This window comes from Microcebus murinus, chromosome 26 (assembly GCF_040939455.1).
Source record: "Microcebus murinus isolate Inina chromosome 26, M.murinus_Inina_mat1.0, whole genome shotgun sequence".
Lineage (NCBI taxonomy): Eukaryota > Metazoa > Chordata > Mammalia > Primates > Cheirogaleidae > Microcebus > Microcebus murinus.
This window is the reverse complement of record NC_134129.1, coordinates 1,159,571-1,177,682: the sequence shown is the minus strand read 5'-3', so window position 1 is coordinate 1,177,682 and position 18,112 is coordinate 1,159,571. Positions and strand designations below refer to the sequence as shown.

Below are 18,112 nucleotides of genomic sequence, written 5' to 3'. Positions count from 1 at the left end.
CTTAGATGAAATATAAAGTATAGAAGATGCAATAATAATAAGAAACACAGCAGTAACGACAGACTTTAACAAGACACTTAGTATGAGACAGGCCAAGTAGACAAAAAATAAGTAAGAATATAAAAGATTTAGATGAAATAATCACTAAGGTAGACCTTTGGCTATATGTTGACTACTACCCTTTAATAATAGAGAATTTATTTTCCTCTTAAGAGTATATGGAACATTCACAAAAATCAATCATGTTCTAGGACATAAATAAAAGATCAGTAAGTTCCATAAAGGAGAAGTGTTACAAGCAACGTCCTCTGGATTCTCTGTGTTATCACAGTGTAATAACTAGAATTCAAAGATGAAATCCCAAAACTAAAAAGGCCTTTCCACCCAGAAATTAAAAGGTCTTCTTAACAACTCTTGTATGATAAGGGAAATAATAACTTCTTCTCAACAACTTTTGTATGATAAGGGAAATATAAACACAAATCAAAGAATTTCTGAAAGCTAATAATGAAAACACTACATATCAGAATCTGAGACATATTAAAAGTAGTGAAAAGAAGAAAATTCCTAGCCCTAAACACCTATATCAATAAAAATAAAAGAATGAAAATAAATGAGTTAAATCTCTAATACAAAAGAATGGAAAAGGAACTCTTGTACACTATTGGTGGGAATGCAAATTAGTATGGCCACTATGGAAAACAGTATGGAGATATCTCAAAGGCGAAAATAGAACCACCATACGATCCAGAAATCCCATTACTGGGCACTTATCCAAAGGAAAAGAAGCCAGTGTATCAAAGGGATACATGCACTCCCATATTTATCACAGCACTGTCCACAATAGCAAGGATATAGAGTCAACCTAAGTGCCCATCAGAGGATGAATGGAGCAAGAAAATGTGGTACATATATATAATAGAATACTATTCAGCCATAAAAATAATGAAATCATGTCATTTGTAGCAACGTGGACAGCTGGAGGTCATTACAGTAGGTGGAATAAGGCAGGAACAGAAAGACAAATATTGCATGTTCTCACTCACATGTGAGAGCTAAAACAGTAGATCACAAGGAGGCAGAGAGTAGAACGACAGATACCAGAGAGTGGGAAGGGTGTGTTGGGGAGCATGAAAAGAGGTTGGTTACTGGGTACAAACATACAGTTAGAAGGAATAAGTTCTAATGTTTAATAGCAGAGTAGCATGAGTATAGTTAACAATGTATTGTTTTTCAAAATAGCTATTATAGAAGAGAAGATTTGAAATGCACACAACGCATAGAAATGATAAATGCTCAGGTGATGGATACACTAAACACTCAGACCTGATCACCACGTATTCTACACATGTAACAAAATTTCACACATACCCCATAAATATATGTGAACACAATATATAAAAAAATATTTTTAAATAAAAAAGGTAAAAAAAAAACATTAAAAAGGTAAAAGAAAGTACATGTAGAAAATAATAAAGATAAAAGTAGAAACTGAGGTAGAAAACAAAAACAAGAAGTCAAATTAGTAAATTGAAATAATGGTTCTTTTAAAAAAATGAAATAGATATGGGTGAAAACCATTGAAGTGATGAAAAGAGGAAGATCGCATATAACATACTGCTTATCGTTTTTACATTAATTCATGATTGTAAGCATACAGTGTTAAACATTTTTTTAAAACCTATGAACTAAACAGAGCTTTTTGATTGAGCAGAATTCCTTATTTCACTCACATTTTCTTTCTTTTGATTATTGCAGTGCCATCTGTCAAAACTACAATTAAAGATAAATTCTACCTTACTATGTTTCGTGCTATCACTTCTTAGAAAATAAGTAGAAAATAGGGAGACATTCCATAAAGAATTATAACAAATGGAATGTTAGTCAAGATTGCTAGGCAATTCGAATGTTCTACATAGAAGGGGGGGGCTCTTCTCATTTAAACAAATTTCATCATGATTATTGTATAATTTTACTTACACACGAAAATGATGCATTTTGGGATTCTTCAGGATGATAAATGACACTAAGAAAATTTAAATTACTGAGTAATGTTATTAGAAGTTACAGATAGATGAAAAACATAAAGAAACGAGCAGGACAGGTAGAACCACAGCCCAGCATTGGGAAATCATATACTAGTCCAATACCCAAAATAGTATAAAGCAGGAAACAGAACATAAGAGCAAGGTAAGCGGAAAGCATGCCTGTTTACTTTGACAAAAGATGACGAATACAGTAAATTCATTAATTCAGTATCACGGAACATAACAGAGCATTGGAAAGTGGCAGTCCTTCCGAGGAAATTTCTTTGTTAGTAAAACAGTTTAAAGAAGACAGCACCGGTTTGTTTACTTAAACAAGAGTTTTAAGATAACCATTTATTTGTAAAGAAGATGCTTAGTACCTCTCTTTGCCAATGCTGCTTAGTTATTTTATGTACCTTAGAATAGTGAAGTCTGCGTTTTAGAAATATTTGTAATTCAGATTTACATTATTTTAAATTGACCATATCCTCAATTTGGTCAAGTATTCAATGTTTCTCTACTTTCATGACACTATAAGAATTGAAATATTATTCTTATTTTCTGGCATAAAGCTTGTGAAGTTATTAAGGATTTCTGGCAAAAAATAAATTATAAAATTGTTAAAACTTTGCACTTGGTTGATTTGGTCATGATCATAACATGAACTAACATGTGTTTGTTTTAAATCTCTAAGTAAAATACAGAGGTGAGATCTTGGCCTCTTCTGGGATGCCCAAGGTCTATTATGAACAATTCTGCCCAATTTAAAATTATGAACAGGTTCACATTGAAAAGGAGGCTTAAATTTCTGGCAAGTAATAGCTATTAACATGTAAATATTCTACTCTAGTTATTTGATTAGAATGTTGTAGAAAGGATCTCAGAAACCACAGACCACATAGAGGGCCCTTTGTTTTTTTGAGACAGAGTCTTGCTTTGTTGCCAAGGATAGAGTGCCGTGGCGTCAGCCTAGCTCACAGCAACCTCAAACTCCTGGGCTCAAGCGATCTTCCCGCCTCAGCCTCCTGAGTAGCTGGGACTACAGGCATGTGCCACCATGCCCGGCTAATTTTCTCTATTTTTTTTTTTTTTTTTTTTTGAGACAGAGTCTCGCTTTGTTACTCAAGCTAGAGTAAGTGCCATGGCATCAGCCTAGCTCACAGCAACCTCAAACTCCTGGGCTCAAGCAATCCGGCTAATTTTTTTCTATATATATTAGTTGGCCAATTAATTTCTTTCTATTTATAGTAGAGACGGGGTCTCACTTGCATAGGCTGGTTTCGAACTCCTGACCTCGAGTAATCCGCCCGCCTTGGCCTCCCAGAGTGCTAGGATTACAGGCGTGAGCCACTGCACCCAGCCTTCTCTATATATTTTTAGTTGGCCAATTAATTTCTTTCTATTTATAGTAGAGACAGGGTCTCGCTCTTGCTCAGGCTGGTTTCGAACTCCTGACCTTGAGCAATCTGTCCGCCTCAGTCTCCCAGAGTGCTAGGATTACAGGCGTGAGTCACCACGCCCAGCCTAGAGGGAACTTTTGTATAGAAATTTATAGGCTCTGGTTTTTGTTATACAGGGCTAAAGGGCTTAAAAATATCTCCTGGGTTCTTATCCCTTCTCCTTGGATTCCAAAAGGCTATGGTGGATGTACAGCTCATACTTTCCCTAGTGTGAATAGTCACCTTGACTTCTTATGGCTGCTGCTTCAGGTGGACCTTTCCCATGACGATGACAGAATGGATAACTGTATCCATAGCAAGCTGATTTAGAATCCAAGCCCTATTTTGATTGGGTACAGATTACTTACAATGTATGTTCTATTTAGATTCTTGGATTCATCAACTAATGACTCAAGCCCCTAGCATGATGCACCACCCTGCCTTCCACAGAAACCTTACAGAATTGACCCATACTCCCCTAGAACCAGTCTTCAGGTATGTTTTCCTTGGGAAGTTCTGAAGTACCCCAGGACTGATCCAAATAAACATATCTGGGCTGGCACAGTCTCAGAAACATAATAAGGAGAACAGTTCATGTTGGACAGCACTGAACTGCCGAGCCACTGTTAACTGCTTATTACGTTCACATCACTATCACTGTCCACTTTCTCAATCACAGTCTTTCTCTCTAGATGTGGTCATTGAGGGCTAGGGTTCAAATCCTAATTCTGTGATCTACTAGCTATATCACCTTGAGAACAATATTTAACCTCTGTAAGATTATAAGATAAAGAGTATATATCCCAAAAGAATAAGGGTTAACCAACATAGCTCATGTGCAGGCCTTCCTGTATAGACCTGCCTCAATATATATGTACATCACATTGTAGGATAGTAATAACATGAATAATAACACTGCCATTATAATTTAGGCAATATATACTAACTTACTTTCCCATAAATGGCTGTATCTTTTTATTTATCTAGAAAGAAGATGTAACTTTCATGTAAGTCCACTAACAGAAAAGAAAGTGGGTTTGGTCTGCAGTTACTAAACACAGGGCCTACTGCAGTGTCACACAGAGTCAAGCTGTGTCACGCTTCACTGCCCATCCACTAGGGGTGCAACACACAAGCACTGAACTCAGAATCAGGAAACTTGATTCTGTCATCCATTAACTATGAGAACATGGGTAAACCTTTTCATGTCTCTGAGTCTCAGTTTCCACCTTTGCTAAATAAAATTACAGTTGTGCTTTTCAGTCCATTTTTAAGCAGTAGAAACTTTTCTTTAAATCTTCTGAGCCCCAGCTAAATATCCTCTTCTCTGCCCCAGAGATACCTCTATGGAACACCGAGGGCTCCATTGAAAATAGTCTGAAAACCACAGAGATAAAGCCCTTGTAGCTTTTATATTTTAGATATTCCATCCTAGATATTCATCAAGTTCAAGGCTCAGGTTTTCTAAAATAAACTAGAGATAGATATAATAGATTAGTTTATCAGTTCTATATGTTCACAATTCTTTAATATAACTAGAAGTAAAACATACCTTAATTTCTGACTATTCTTATTTTCACTTATTCTATTAATACCTAAAAAAATTTAAAATTTGCTTATTAATATACATTTCATTAACTAAAATTTATTATTTTCAAAAAGTTCAATTTGCAAGTTCATTTTCATCACTTAAGATCTTGAAAACACCCAAAACACAAATATAACAACAGCAACAAGAACTATTATTTTTCCTTTCATATGAAAGCATTTTGATTAATAGTCTATAGCACTTATCCAGGCTATGTTCTTACAAGAATATGTGTTCAATTATATGCTCCCTTGTGGCCCAATTCTAATCTTATTGGCACAGATCTTACTGCCATTATCAAGATAATGTATCAAGTAAACCTATAGGCACATATGACCCCATCTCTATATTCTCAGACCTGACCTTTCTCCAGGTACAGTCCAAACTGACTTCAACAGACCAGCTAAATACCTTCTGACAATTTAAACTGATGTTCACTGCCTGAAGAACGCTTCTAACCAGACAAAAGTTCTTGTGCTTAGTTAGAGAAGTCACTGGATAGAGAAACTTCTGTCTGGGGAATCAAAATAGGTCTACCGATTTTAAACTGAAATGATAAATAGCCAGGGTTTTTGGATCTCGATGCATCTAAGTAAGGAGTTACCACATATTAATTCATGATTTAATGAATGAATATACTCTCTGTGAATTAGGGCTAATGAACAGAAGAAGCAGATTCTAGTTCAAGGTGGAGATAGACTTTCTAAAAACTAGAGCACACGGTGGGCTTCCTTGTGAAGTGTTCAAGCTAGGGTAGATGAGCACTTTTTGGGATGCCAATGGCTACTGATAGCCTTCCTTGAGTAGAGTGTTGAACTAAAAGATCTCTCAAATCTTCTCCAAGTTGGACATTCTATGATTTCCCGTGGAAAACAGTCAGCAAAAAGCTAACTAAAAATATGACTTTTCACAGGTGATTTCAATCCACAAGGCCAGATGGGAATAATTCCACTGCTTCCAGCAAGTTTCATCCTATACGGTTACAATTTTTTGGCTATAAATTTTAATGAATTTATTTTCCTTGAACATTTCTGCATATATGTTTACAGTTGTATTAAATTCGCCTTATCCCAAATCTGGTCTCTTTACCTTCCCACCAAACTTACTTGCTCGAGTGTTCTCAGATGTCATTTATTCAAATCCCATATCCAATTAATCACCATGTTCTGTTGAGTCCATCTCTATAGTATCTTTTAACTCAGTAAAAAAGACTTAAGTTTGGTCATAAGTAATAAGGAAGGAATCCTTAAATATGAAATCTAGTTTATTCTACTGCTGTTGTATTTTCATGCTTTCATCAACTCTTGCCTACTGCAAAATACCTCGAAATGATATTTCCAGCTTCTTAAAATCATTAAGTTTCCTTTAAAACCAGAGCCATCTTGCTGTATCTTGCTCAAAAACTGAGGTTTGAACTAAGGCCAGCACTCTAGCCCTCTGCCATTGGGCCTACGCCCTTCCGCACTCCACCTCCTGCTACTCCTCTGACACACACTGTGCTCCAGCAGAAGTCTTGCTTGCTGTGCCCTCAGTGGGTCATGGTCTTTTAAGACGCTGCTTTTATTTGTACCATTCTTTTTGTTCCTCCTTTCCTTCCTAGCAAAAACCACTCCAGCTCAGTTTTTAGGGATGTGGAGAAAGGGGTTCAATAGTAGCGGCAATGTACACTGATCCAATCTTGAAAATCAACATTCTAATAAGAGAAAGAACACTGCCCAATGCCTTTGAAAAAATAATATAGGAGACTATATTTGGAGGACATGCTCCCCTCACTCTTCCCACATGAAAAGTGGTAAGCTACAATTAAATAATTCATGCATACAAAGCACTTAGCACAGGGCCTGGCACAGAGCATGCATTCAAGAACTATTAATATTAATTGCTGCTGTTGATATTTTGGTAGTTTACAATGTGCTATGAATAGTGTTTCTTCCCAGTGGAGATCCCAAGGGAAGAGCAGTTAAGTGCAATGAAGAAAATGACGCAGGTAGTGCTATATACACAGGGATGCAGTTGAGGCTACTCTAGTTAGGGTAGATTAGGGAAGGCCTTTCTAAAGAGGTGACATTGAACTGAATGACAAAAAGGAGTCAGCCCTGCAGAGGCCTGGAGCAGGTTCTTAAAAGGAAATGCCATACGCAAAGGCCCTGAGAAGAGCTCAGTGCTCACAAACCTCTGAGGAAGGCTAGTGAGGCTGCAGGGTAGTCAAGGGAGGATGAGGGGCCTCCTGACGGACAGCTAACTGTGCACCATGCACAAAAGAACACTGTGCTTGTCGCTTCCTTTCCTAAATTATCCTGAGGCAATGCCGGTGAGGTTGGCAAGGGTAGAGCTCATGTGGCCTTGAAAACACCATATACTAAGGATTCGGGCGCTTGTCCTGCTGCAGCGGAAACTCGCTGGGCAGTTTGAATCGGGGGCCGTGACCCTTCAGTGGCGGGGCAGAGAATACACTGAGTAGGAGCTGAGGCCAGTTATGAAGCCATTGGGGTGGTCCAAGGATGGGGCTAAAACCTAAGTCTAGAGCGGGCCAATGATCAAAAGTGGATTGGTGCTGGGGTTGGGAATCGGGATTGACAGCAAATGGGTAGGAGAGGTCTTTTTTAGGTGATGGAAATGTTCTCAAACTGAACTGTGGTATTGATTGCAACTCTAATTTATTGAAAAATCACTAGATTATACACTTAAAATAGGTGAATTTTATGGTATGTAAATTATACCTCAAAAAGCAGTTTTAAAAAGAAAGGAGATTGGGGGAGTGAGAGTGGAAAGTGTAAATTAGCTGCCTGAGTTCCAGAAGTGAATCAGTTGAACCTCATTATTGCTTTTTCTTGCACCCCAAAGACTCTGAAGTGTCTTCATTCAGATGAACAGAGGTTGCTTTCAGCCACATTTTAACACCCAATCACATGGAAGTGCTTCGGCAATCCCTCTTTTCCCCAGGCCTGGCTCTCATCCCCAGAAATCTGTAACTCTCCTTTGGTACACAGATGGATGGATATCCAATAATGACCCAGCTAAGGACCAAGCCTTCCTCACTTTTTACCTTTACTCTCTTTAGCCAGAGCAAATACAGCCTTATATTAATAGGAATACTTTTAAGTGCTTTAAAAAATTGTTTTAAGTGCTAGGCTACCTCTTGCCTATGCACTATTTAATTTCTTTTATCTGCTTACCAAATTCCCCATTCAAATCCTTTCAGGAAAATATATAGTGGTCTGCACTACTGCACCCACTAATGCCCCAGCTGGAAAGTTTAAAAATGCTCATCAAAAGAGGAGGCTGTGTGATTTATGAGCACAGCCATAAGTATTAGTTTCCTATAGTTGCCATAACAAATTACCACAAACTTGGTGGCTTAAAACAATAGCAATTTATTCTCTCATGGTTTGGGAGGCATGAGAAGTCCAAAATCAGTCTCACAGGCCTCAGGTCAAGGTGTCTGGAGGCTGCACACCCTCAGGAGGCTCTTGGAGAGAATCAGTTCCTTGCCTCTTCCGGCTCTATCGGCTGCCGGCATTCTTTGACTCGTGGCCACATCATTCCAAACGCTGCCTCCTGTTCACACTGCCTTCGCTCGGCTCTTCTCTCTATATCAAATCTCCCTCTGCCTTTCTTATAACCTTTACGTTTGCATTTAGGGCCCACCTAGACAATTCAAGATAATCTCCCCATTTCAAGATACTTGACTTAATCATGTATCCAAAGACCCTTTTCCCTTATAAGATAACATCGGCAGGTTCCTGGGAAAAGGACTTGATATTTCTGGTTGGTCATCATTCAGCCTGTTATACCATACAATTTGGGATCATCTACCTTGGGGACAGGTGGATCACAGGACGCTCTATTTAATAAATGGCAGAGTTTTAAAGCGGGCCACTCTAACAAACTAGACAACACCAAGTCCTCATTGCAAATGCACATTAGTAAAGACCTTGCATACCTACCAAATTGCTGTCCTCAAGTTATTTTGGGAGTATAATAATATCTCTACGGCATGAAAACCATTTCTCCCACAACAAAATAAACAGATCTCAGTATCAAGATTACAAACTACAGGCCGGGCGCGGTGGCTCACGCCTGTAATCCTAGCACTCTGGGAGGCCAAGGCGGGTGGATTACTCGAGGTCAGGAGTTCGAAACCAGCCTGAGCAAGAGCGAGACCCCGTCTCTACTATAAATAGAAAGAAATTAACTGGCCAACTAATATATATAGAAAAAATTAGCCGGGCATGGTGGCGCATGCCTGTAGTCCCAGCTACTCGGGAGGCTGAGGCAGGAGGATGGCTTGAGCCCAGGAGTTTGAGGTTGCTGTGAGCTAGGATGACTCCATGGCACTCACTCTAGCCTGGGCAACAAAGTGAGACTCTGTCTCAAAAAAAAAAAAAAAGATTACAAACTACAAGCATGGTACCGAGGTGGGAGCATCAGACCTCTCTCCCACCACCCCGATACTCCACCCCACTCATGACCTCGCACACAGAGAAACAGTCCTGCCTCGCTGTTCCGTGGGACATGTGGAAGCCCTGGCCCTTTTGCCCCCATCAGCTGCTGGGAGAAGTAGCAAGAAGTGGTCAGCAGCTGGGCCCGGTGGCTCACGCCTGTCATCCTAGCTCTCTGGGAGGCCCAGGCGGGAGGATCACTCAAGGTCAGGAGTTCGAAACCAGCCTGAGCAAGAGCAAGACCCATCTCTACTAAAAATAGAAAGAAAATAATTGGCCAACTAAAAATATATAGAAAAAATGAGCCGGGCGTGGTGGCGCATGCCTGTAGTCCCAGCTACTCGGGAGGCTGAGGCAGGAGGATCGCTTGAGCCCAGGAGTTAGAGGTTGCTGTGAGTTAGGCTGACGCCATGGCACTCACTCTAGCCTGGGCAGCACAGTGAGACTGTCTCAAAAAGAAGAAATGAAGGCGAGTTGCTCCGGTCCTGAGAAGGGCCCAGCCTGTCCCGGGGCCCCAGGCCGCGCCCGCCCCTGTACCTGAGACCAACACCTAATCCTAAGAGAGCGGCCGCATGTCGGCGGGGCGCCGGCGGGCTGGGGCCGCACCTGCCTCGGCCGGGCGGCGGGGACCGGCCGCTCCCCACTCTCCGCGCCTGGGCCCCGCGGCGGGGCGGCTCCTCCTCTGCGGCGCCCGACGCTGGCCCGGCCCGCGCCCGCAGGCCCGCGGCGCCGCGCGGCCGGCGACCGTTGGGCTCGGCGCCGCCGCGGGGGCTCGGCCGCGTGCCCGACTCGCGCGCCGCCCCGCCGCCCGGACCCCCGCGCGCCCCGCGTCCCGCCAGCTAGCCCGACGCCGCGACGGCTCCGCGGCCTCCGCCTGTCGCACTCTCGGCCACTTTCCCTCAGCCTCCGACACGGGTCCCGCGCCGCTCCTACCCCGACCGACGTGCCAGCCCATTCCACGGCGGTCCCCGCAGTGCCCTTCCCGCTCGCCGACGCGCACAGACCCTCTCGCGCCTGCGCGCCCCGCCCGGCCCGCCTCGGCCCCCGCCGCCCGCCCGCCCGGCCCCGCGACGGCCCCCATCGCCCCCGCCGCCCGCCCGGCCCCTCCTCGGCCCCCGCCGCCCCCGCCGCCCGCCCGGCCCCGCCTCGGCCCCCGCCGCCCCCCCGGCCCCTCCTCGGCCCCCGCCGCCCCCGCCGCCCGCCCGGCCCCGCCTCAGCCCCCGCCGCCCCCGCCGCCCGCCCGGCCCGCCTCGGCCCCCGCCGCCCGCCTGGCCCCGCCTCGGCCCCCGCCGCCCCCGCCGCCCGCCCGGCCCCGCGACGGCCCCCATCGCTCCCGCCGCCCGCCCGGCCCCGCCTCGGCCCCCGCCGCCCCCGCCGCCCGCCCGGCCCGCCTCGGCCCCCGCCGCCCGCCCGGCCCGCCTCGGCCCCCGCCGCCCGCCCGCCCGGCCCCGCGACGGCCCCCATCGCTCCCGCCGCCCGCCCGGCCCCTCCTCGGCCCCCGCCGCCCCCGCCGCCCGCCCGCCCGGCCCCGCGACGGCCCCCATCGCTCCCGCCGCCCGCCCGGCCCCTCCTCGGCCCCCGCCGCCCGCCCGGCCCGCCTCGGCCCCCGCCGCCCCCGCCGCCCGCCCGGCCCGCCTCGGCCCCCGCCGCCCGCCCGCCCGGCCCCGCGACGGCCCCCATCGCTCCCGCCGCCCGCCCGGCCCCGCCTCGGCCCCCGCCGCCCGCCCGGCCCGCCTCGGCCCCCATCGCCCCCGCCGCCCGCCCGGCCCGCCTCGGCCCCCATCGCCCCCGCCGCCCGCCCGGCCGGCTCGGAGACCGCCGCCGCCGCGTCCCCGCCTGGCCCCGCCGGCCGCTTCAGGCTGTCACCGGGCGCACCTTTTGCAGCTTCTGTCGTGTTCCTCGGTCCGGGATGCCTTCAGGGTTCAGACGTGTTGTTAGGTAGCCGACCCTTCTGCCTCCGGAGGTCCCTCCGCTGAGCGTCCGTCACTCTCTGACGTCCTCTCTAATGTGGAATTGATCAGATTTTCTGTCATACGCTCAAACCTTCCAGCGCCGCCTGAATTATCGGCGGAATGGAAGGAATCTGGAAAGGCTGGGGTCTGACAAATGCAACCTGTGGCCTTTAGCTCTATTAGCAAACACATTACACAGCTGCCTACAGCAAACAACTTTTTGTGTGCAAATCGATTAGAAATATTATTAAATCCTACGTTATTTAATGTAGTTACAAATTTTAATAGAAATAATATTAAATGTCATTAAAGATTGCTTTTGGCCGGGCGCGGTGGCTCACGCCTGTAATCCTAGCACTGGGAGGCCGAGGCGGGCAGATTGAGCTCAGGAGTTCGAGACCAACCTGAGCAAGAGCGAGACCCCGTCTCTACTAAAAATAGAAAAATTAGCGGGTCATGGTGGCGCGTGCCTGTAGTCCCAGCTACTCGGGAGGCTGAGGCAGGAGGATCGCTTGAGCCCAGGAGTCTGAGGTTGCTGTGAGCTAGGCTGACTCCACGGCACTCACTCTATCGGGGGCAACAGAGAGAGACTCTAAAAAAAAAAAAAATTGCTTTTTTAAAAATTTCAGCATATTATGGGGGTACAAATGTTAAGGTTATGTATAAAAAGATTGCTTTTTATCATACATATAATTTAATCCATTCATGGGCTAGAATTAACTATAGAATCAAACATTTAACAGGAAATGAAACTAAGCATTCAATAGAAAGGCAAATGGTTTAGGTTCAGACAAAAAGCAATTTTTAATTGTTTTGTTTTTGTCTTTTTTTCCTATCAAAGCATATGTGCATATGGCATAAAAATGTTTTTGTTACCTGATAAATAATTTCCATTGGTGTCTCATTTTGTGTTTGTAACCTGCACAAAAAAGTTTTTCTTCTTTTTGAAGTCTTTAAAAGATGTGTGTTGATTAAAAGTGTGTTAATTAGAATAGCATACAACTAGTTAAACCCACATATATATGAAAAAGACACCTGATTTTATTATAAAATTCTTTACATTTTAAAGTGTCTTGCAGTATTACTTTATGATATTTTAAAATACTGAATTAAAACCAGCTTCTTAGCTTTTTTTTTTTTTTTTTTTTTGAGACAGAGTCTCACTTTGTTGCCCAGGCTACAGTGAGTGCCGTGGCGTCAGCCTAGCTCACAGCAACCTCAATCTCCGGGGCTCGGCGATCCTCCTGCCTCAGCCTCCCGAGTAGCTGGGACTACAGGCATACGCCACCATGCCCGGCTAATTTTTTGTATATATATTTTTAGTTGGTCAATTAATTTCTTTCTATTTTTGGTAGAGACGGGTCTCGCTCAGGCTGGTTTCGAACTCCTGACCTTGAGCAATCCGCCCGCCTCGGCCTCCCAAAGTGCTAGGATTACAGGCGTGAGCCACCACGCCCGGCAGCTTCTTAGCTTTTAAAATAAAGAATTTAGGCCGGGCGCGGTGGCGCATGCCTGTAGTCCCAGCTACTTGGGAGGCTGAGACAGAAGGATCGCTTGAGCCCAGGAGTTTGAGGTTGCTGTGAGCTAGGCTGACGCCACGGCACTCACTCTAGCCTGGGCAACAAAGTGAGACTCTGTCTCAAAAAAAAAAAAAAAGAATTTAAAGATGGAGAAAGGGGCCCAGATTTCCTTTACCCTTTGTTCATGCCACAAATATTTACAGAGCACCTGCCAGATGCCATGTATAGGTTTTGAAAATAAAGCAGGGAACAAAATTAAGTTCCCACCCTTGTGGAGCTTGCATTCTTGTGGAGGAAGATGAGCAATGCACAGACTAGTTGGAATATGTCAGCGGGCATAAGCGTAACGGAGACAGAGGAGGTCAGGGAGTGGGGTGCCATTTCACAGTGGTCTGAGAAGGTCTCATTGATAAAGTGACATACAGCAGAGACCTGTAGGACTGAAGGGAGGGATCCGTGTGGATATTATAGGGCAGAGCTTTCCAGGCATGTGTTTGGTATGTTTGAGAATCAACCAAGAGGCCATGAGGCCTGAGCTGAGTGGATGAGCGAGTGGAGGTGGGGGTTCCGGTCATATAGACCCCAGTCACCAGGAGCTCTTCAGGAAGAGTCCACACCTAGGTCCGAGGCTGTTATGTGCCTCCCTTCATTGGTTCCTACTCTGCACCAGACTTTGAGCTGGGCGCTTAGGGAGATGGAAGCCGTAGTTTCTGCCTTCAAGGAACCGGGGTGTCCTTCCTAGTGCTGTCCATCTGAATGGCAGTTGGGCTCTGTGAGGATTCGATTAAGACTCAGTCAATTTAAGCATGGAACCCAGGTCTGGGCTGAGTTTTGGCACTAGCTTGGGCAAATCATTTGAACTTTTGGAGCATTAGTATTTTCACCTGCAAAATGTTAGCTGTAGTAATTACCTAAAGGGGCTTTTCTAATGGGGAAAGGGGGAATATAAGTTTGCAAAATCAAAGCATAGAACTTCATCTTAGTACAAAAATGTCTATTAAAATTGTACCAGAAAAGCACTTCAGATATCATATACATCATGTATATGTAGGGTCACTTAAAATTTAATTCACAGTTTGCTTAGTTAAAAAAAAATCTTTCTTCACCCAATACAGTTTTGTAAACCAATGGTAGTTAGGAAGAAAACACATTTTTATTTAGCATATAGTATAGATTTTATAAAATTGCTTTAACCATTGTGTTTCCTTTGTGACTTATAACCTTAAAAACCACCAAAGATCTTCAAAATGAAATGCGATGTTAAACCAGAATTACAGTAGCCTGGATTTTTCGTATGCATATTCCCTTCTTGACTATGGTTTAAAAATTTCAATTTCCCTCTTATTTGGTAGCCTTATTTTCCCAGTGCCTGGTACAGAGCTGGACACATCAAAGTGACTCATGTAGAAGTGAGGTCTGTGGGGAAGTTTTCCTCAATCTTAAAGATTCGTTAAGACATGATTCCTTCTGCTTCTGAAAGGCTGCCTGGAAGGACTGTACAAACCTTAAAATAAGGTTTATTTTTGTCTATTTAGAGTTGTTCACAGGCATTATTTCTAAGAAAGACTTAATAACCTTCCAAACCTATAATTTAATAATTTATTTTCTATAGTTATTTTATTTTACCGATTATGTAGGTGAGCCAGAAAAGCCACTAGGTGTCGCTCTGATTTTATTTTCATAGATAAACGTGGCATTTTCAATCTATTCAATTCAAAAGCATTAAAAGAAAAAATCCATTAAGTTGAAATTTAGCAAAAATAAAGAAAAAACATTAAGGAATACTATGAAATATTAAAACCAAGAAATGAAAATTTAAGAGCACAAAAGAGTGATGTGTGATTTTAAAAAGTCAAAACAGGCAAATGACATTTAAAGGAATGTTTGGTGTCGGAATGCTACACAAGTGGCAGAATCAGTATGATTGAAATGTTTTTCTGTTCTGGGGCCATATTCTTAGTAGAGCAATATGAACTCAATTACTAACAGTGGGAATTTTTTTATAGAGAGACAGAGAGTAAAGTTACGAGTTTCGTTGGATCTATTTGTCACAAAGGGAAGAATTTGATTAAGAAAGTAGGAGCAATTCTAGGTTTGAGGCAGAAGGAAGGAAGGATGTAGTAGGATGGGAGAAGACAAGATGTGAAGCTTCATTTGTGCTAAGCTTCCCTAAACTTTCTCCCAAATGAGAAGGAACCACAAAGGGTTTCATTGTACATTGCTCAAAACTCTTGCAGCAGGAGTTAGCAGAACCCCAGCTCTGGCTGGTTTAAGGAAAAAGTAAACAGATATTTATGGGCTCATAAACTGGTAATTGTACCGCTGGGTTGGCTTTAGGCATGGTTGTATCTGCTTAAGGTAGCCGTTCTCAAAGTATGGTGTGGGGGCTTGGAGGTGGGATCCTCAACATCAAACCATTTTCATAATAATACTAAGACATTGTCTGCCCTCTCCTCTTGTCCTCTCATAGATGTATAGTGGAGTTTTCTAGTGACTATATGGCATGTAATATAAACAGCCTGAATACAGAAACAGATAGTAAAATCCAACTGCTACTAAACCAGCCATTAAAGAGATTTACAAATATATAGAACAATGCCTTCTTAGTAATATTTTTTGAAAAAAAATTATTTTTCATAACGTTATTTTCACATGTAAGGGATTTCTTATTTTTAAATGAATAAATATTTTTAAATGTTTTCTGTTTTAATTTTCTGATATACTAAATATTGATAGATATAATACACAAAGGCTGGGCATGGTGGCTCACGCCTGTAATCCTAGCTCTGTGGGAAGCTGAGGCAGGAGGATTGCTTGAGGTCAGGAGTTCAAGACCAGCCTGAGCAAGAGCAAAACCCTGTCTCTACTAAAAATAGAAAAATTAGCCGGGCGTGGTGGTATGTACCTGTAGTCCCAGCCACTCGGAAGGCTGAGGCAGGAGGATCACCTGAGCCCAGGAGTTTGAGGTTGCTGTGAGCTAGCCTGATGCCTCAGCACTCTAGCCTGGGCAACAGAGTAAGACGATGTTTTAAAAACAAACAAACAAACAAGATATAATACACAAACGAAACTTCTTTGGAGTGCTCAGTAACTTTTTAAAATTTAAAGGGTTCCTGAAACCAAAAAGCTGGAGAACTGCTGGCTGAACGTAAGGTACTGTTGGGCCCAAGGCTCAAATGGTATCACCAGAACACTGTCTGCATATCTTTCTTTAAGATTGTTTTTCTCAGGGTTGGCGTCTTTCTCAGGCATGTGATGGCAAAGATGACTTCCAGCAACTTCAGGATTTTATCTGTGAACCTAGTAACCCTTAGGAGAGAATGCCCCTTTTTGGCAACACTAGTAAAATTTCTAGTTATAACATTGGCCACCTGTGAGTCAAATGCCCACCCACAGACCAATCATGTGAGCCTCACATTTGACATTTGACACCTGTGTCTTCATGTCCGCTCTGGAGCCAGGGCAGGGGCCACCCACAAGCACCACAGGGTAGGGGAGGAAGGAAGGAGAGATGCTGAACAGGCAAAAACAAGTCCTTCACCAACATGCTGAGGGTTTAGAAAGACAACTACCCTGTTCCCTGAGAGACTTCTGGCCTTTTCACTGTCCACATCTTGAGACAATAGAGTTGTCTTTCTCTCCTTGGGGAGGAGAGAGTCTGATTCCATTCTCTAATGGAAAGTTTGGGTCCGAATCACAAGCCCCAACAGATGTTCTCCTTATGAATTAGCAAGGCTGCCCCCCAAAAAGTCGTCTTTTTACCGTAAGCTATGCAAAAGACCTGTCTTGAGCTGAGTTCCATCCCTAGATGTCCGAAGATTTTAATTTCATGTCTGTTTATGTTGCTCGTAGGGTGAGTCTGGTGAGACTGTGTAACCCTCTGGTGACCTCTGTGTTCTTGCGGCCAAAGACAAGGGGCGGGCGGGCGGGCAGGCGGTCCCTTGCGGCTTTCGCACTCTTGGAGTCTGAGCAATGGAAGATGGAGAAAAAGATTATTCCAGTCCTGGTCTGTCAGATGCTATACTGAATATCCACAGAAAGATGTTCGACACATTTTTTTCAGATTATGTATCAATTTTTCATTGAATATGTTTCTTAAATGTTTTTGGTGATTACTTAAAATAGAGATTTCATCAGTCTACAAGCACTGAGTTCATATTCTGCTCATCTTTTTCTTATTTCTTTTGCCTTGTTTTCAGCTTTATTACTTTGATATATTTTTATTAGTTTTTAAATTGACAAATAAAAGTTGTGTATATTTATGGTAACACAACATGAATGTTGTACATGAACATTCCACATGCATACATTGTGGAATGGCTAAATTGAGTTCATTAACATATCCATAACCTCACATACTTATTTTTTTGTGTTGAGAGCACTAAAAATCTACTCAGCAATTTTCGAGTATACATCGCTATTAACTCGTCACCATGTTGTACAATAGATCTCTTGAAGTTATTCCTCCTGACTGAAATTCTGTTTAGCTTCATTACTTAAATGTTGATTCTATAAAATCCCATTTAAAAAAACGTATATTAGGAGCAAGTTCATAAGGGCCTTAAAAATTTTTTTCAGAAAAAAGCTGTTTATTGACTTAGGAATTTTATTTAAAAATATATATGTACTTTGAATGATGGAGTGAAAGAAAAGCCAATGTTTCTTCTTGTCTTCTTAATTTATCAATTAAGTTGTAATAGGAAACTGCAATAAAAATTGCATAAATTACCCTTAAGAATCAGCCAATCTTTACTACTTACTTTCATTTGGTACACCTTACGTTTTCATTAAATTACTACAATTACATAAAAATGAGATCTTATTTGTCTTTGAGCCCTTCAGGTGAAGCTACTATAGAAAATTAAAATTAAATAACACGTATCCTGTGTTGTAAGTTAAATAGCACAGTCTTAATTGCATATACTGCTTCTCTATATCAATTTTTCATTAATTATAAGTATAAACACCAAAATCAAATTATCAAACCCTACAGTAATTTTTAACTTCAGTTTTCAACATAATTCCCATGATCTCTACTTTCAAACAGAAAAAGTTTTAGTAATCATATTCCTTGGAAATAATTCTAATTTGCTCCAATAACTTAATAGTTGAGCCTTCTGGGTAAAAGAGACAGTTATCTTCTA

General features: G+C 43.1%; 1 protein-coding gene across 1 annotated transcript in view; it reads right to left on the bottom strand.

Annotated features, from left to right (window-relative positions):
- CCDC158 (coiled-coil domain containing 158) overlaps positions 1–10,207 on the bottom strand; it is a 74,407-nt gene extending 64,200 nt beyond the window's left edge. The window contains exon 1 of the mRNA XM_075997801.1: positions 10,034–10,207. The gene's annotated coding sequence lies outside the window, so the exon portion shown is untranslated. The remainder of the gene's footprint in view (positions 1–10,033) is intronic.
- Between the last annotated feature and the right edge of the window lie 7,905 nt (positions 10,208–18,112).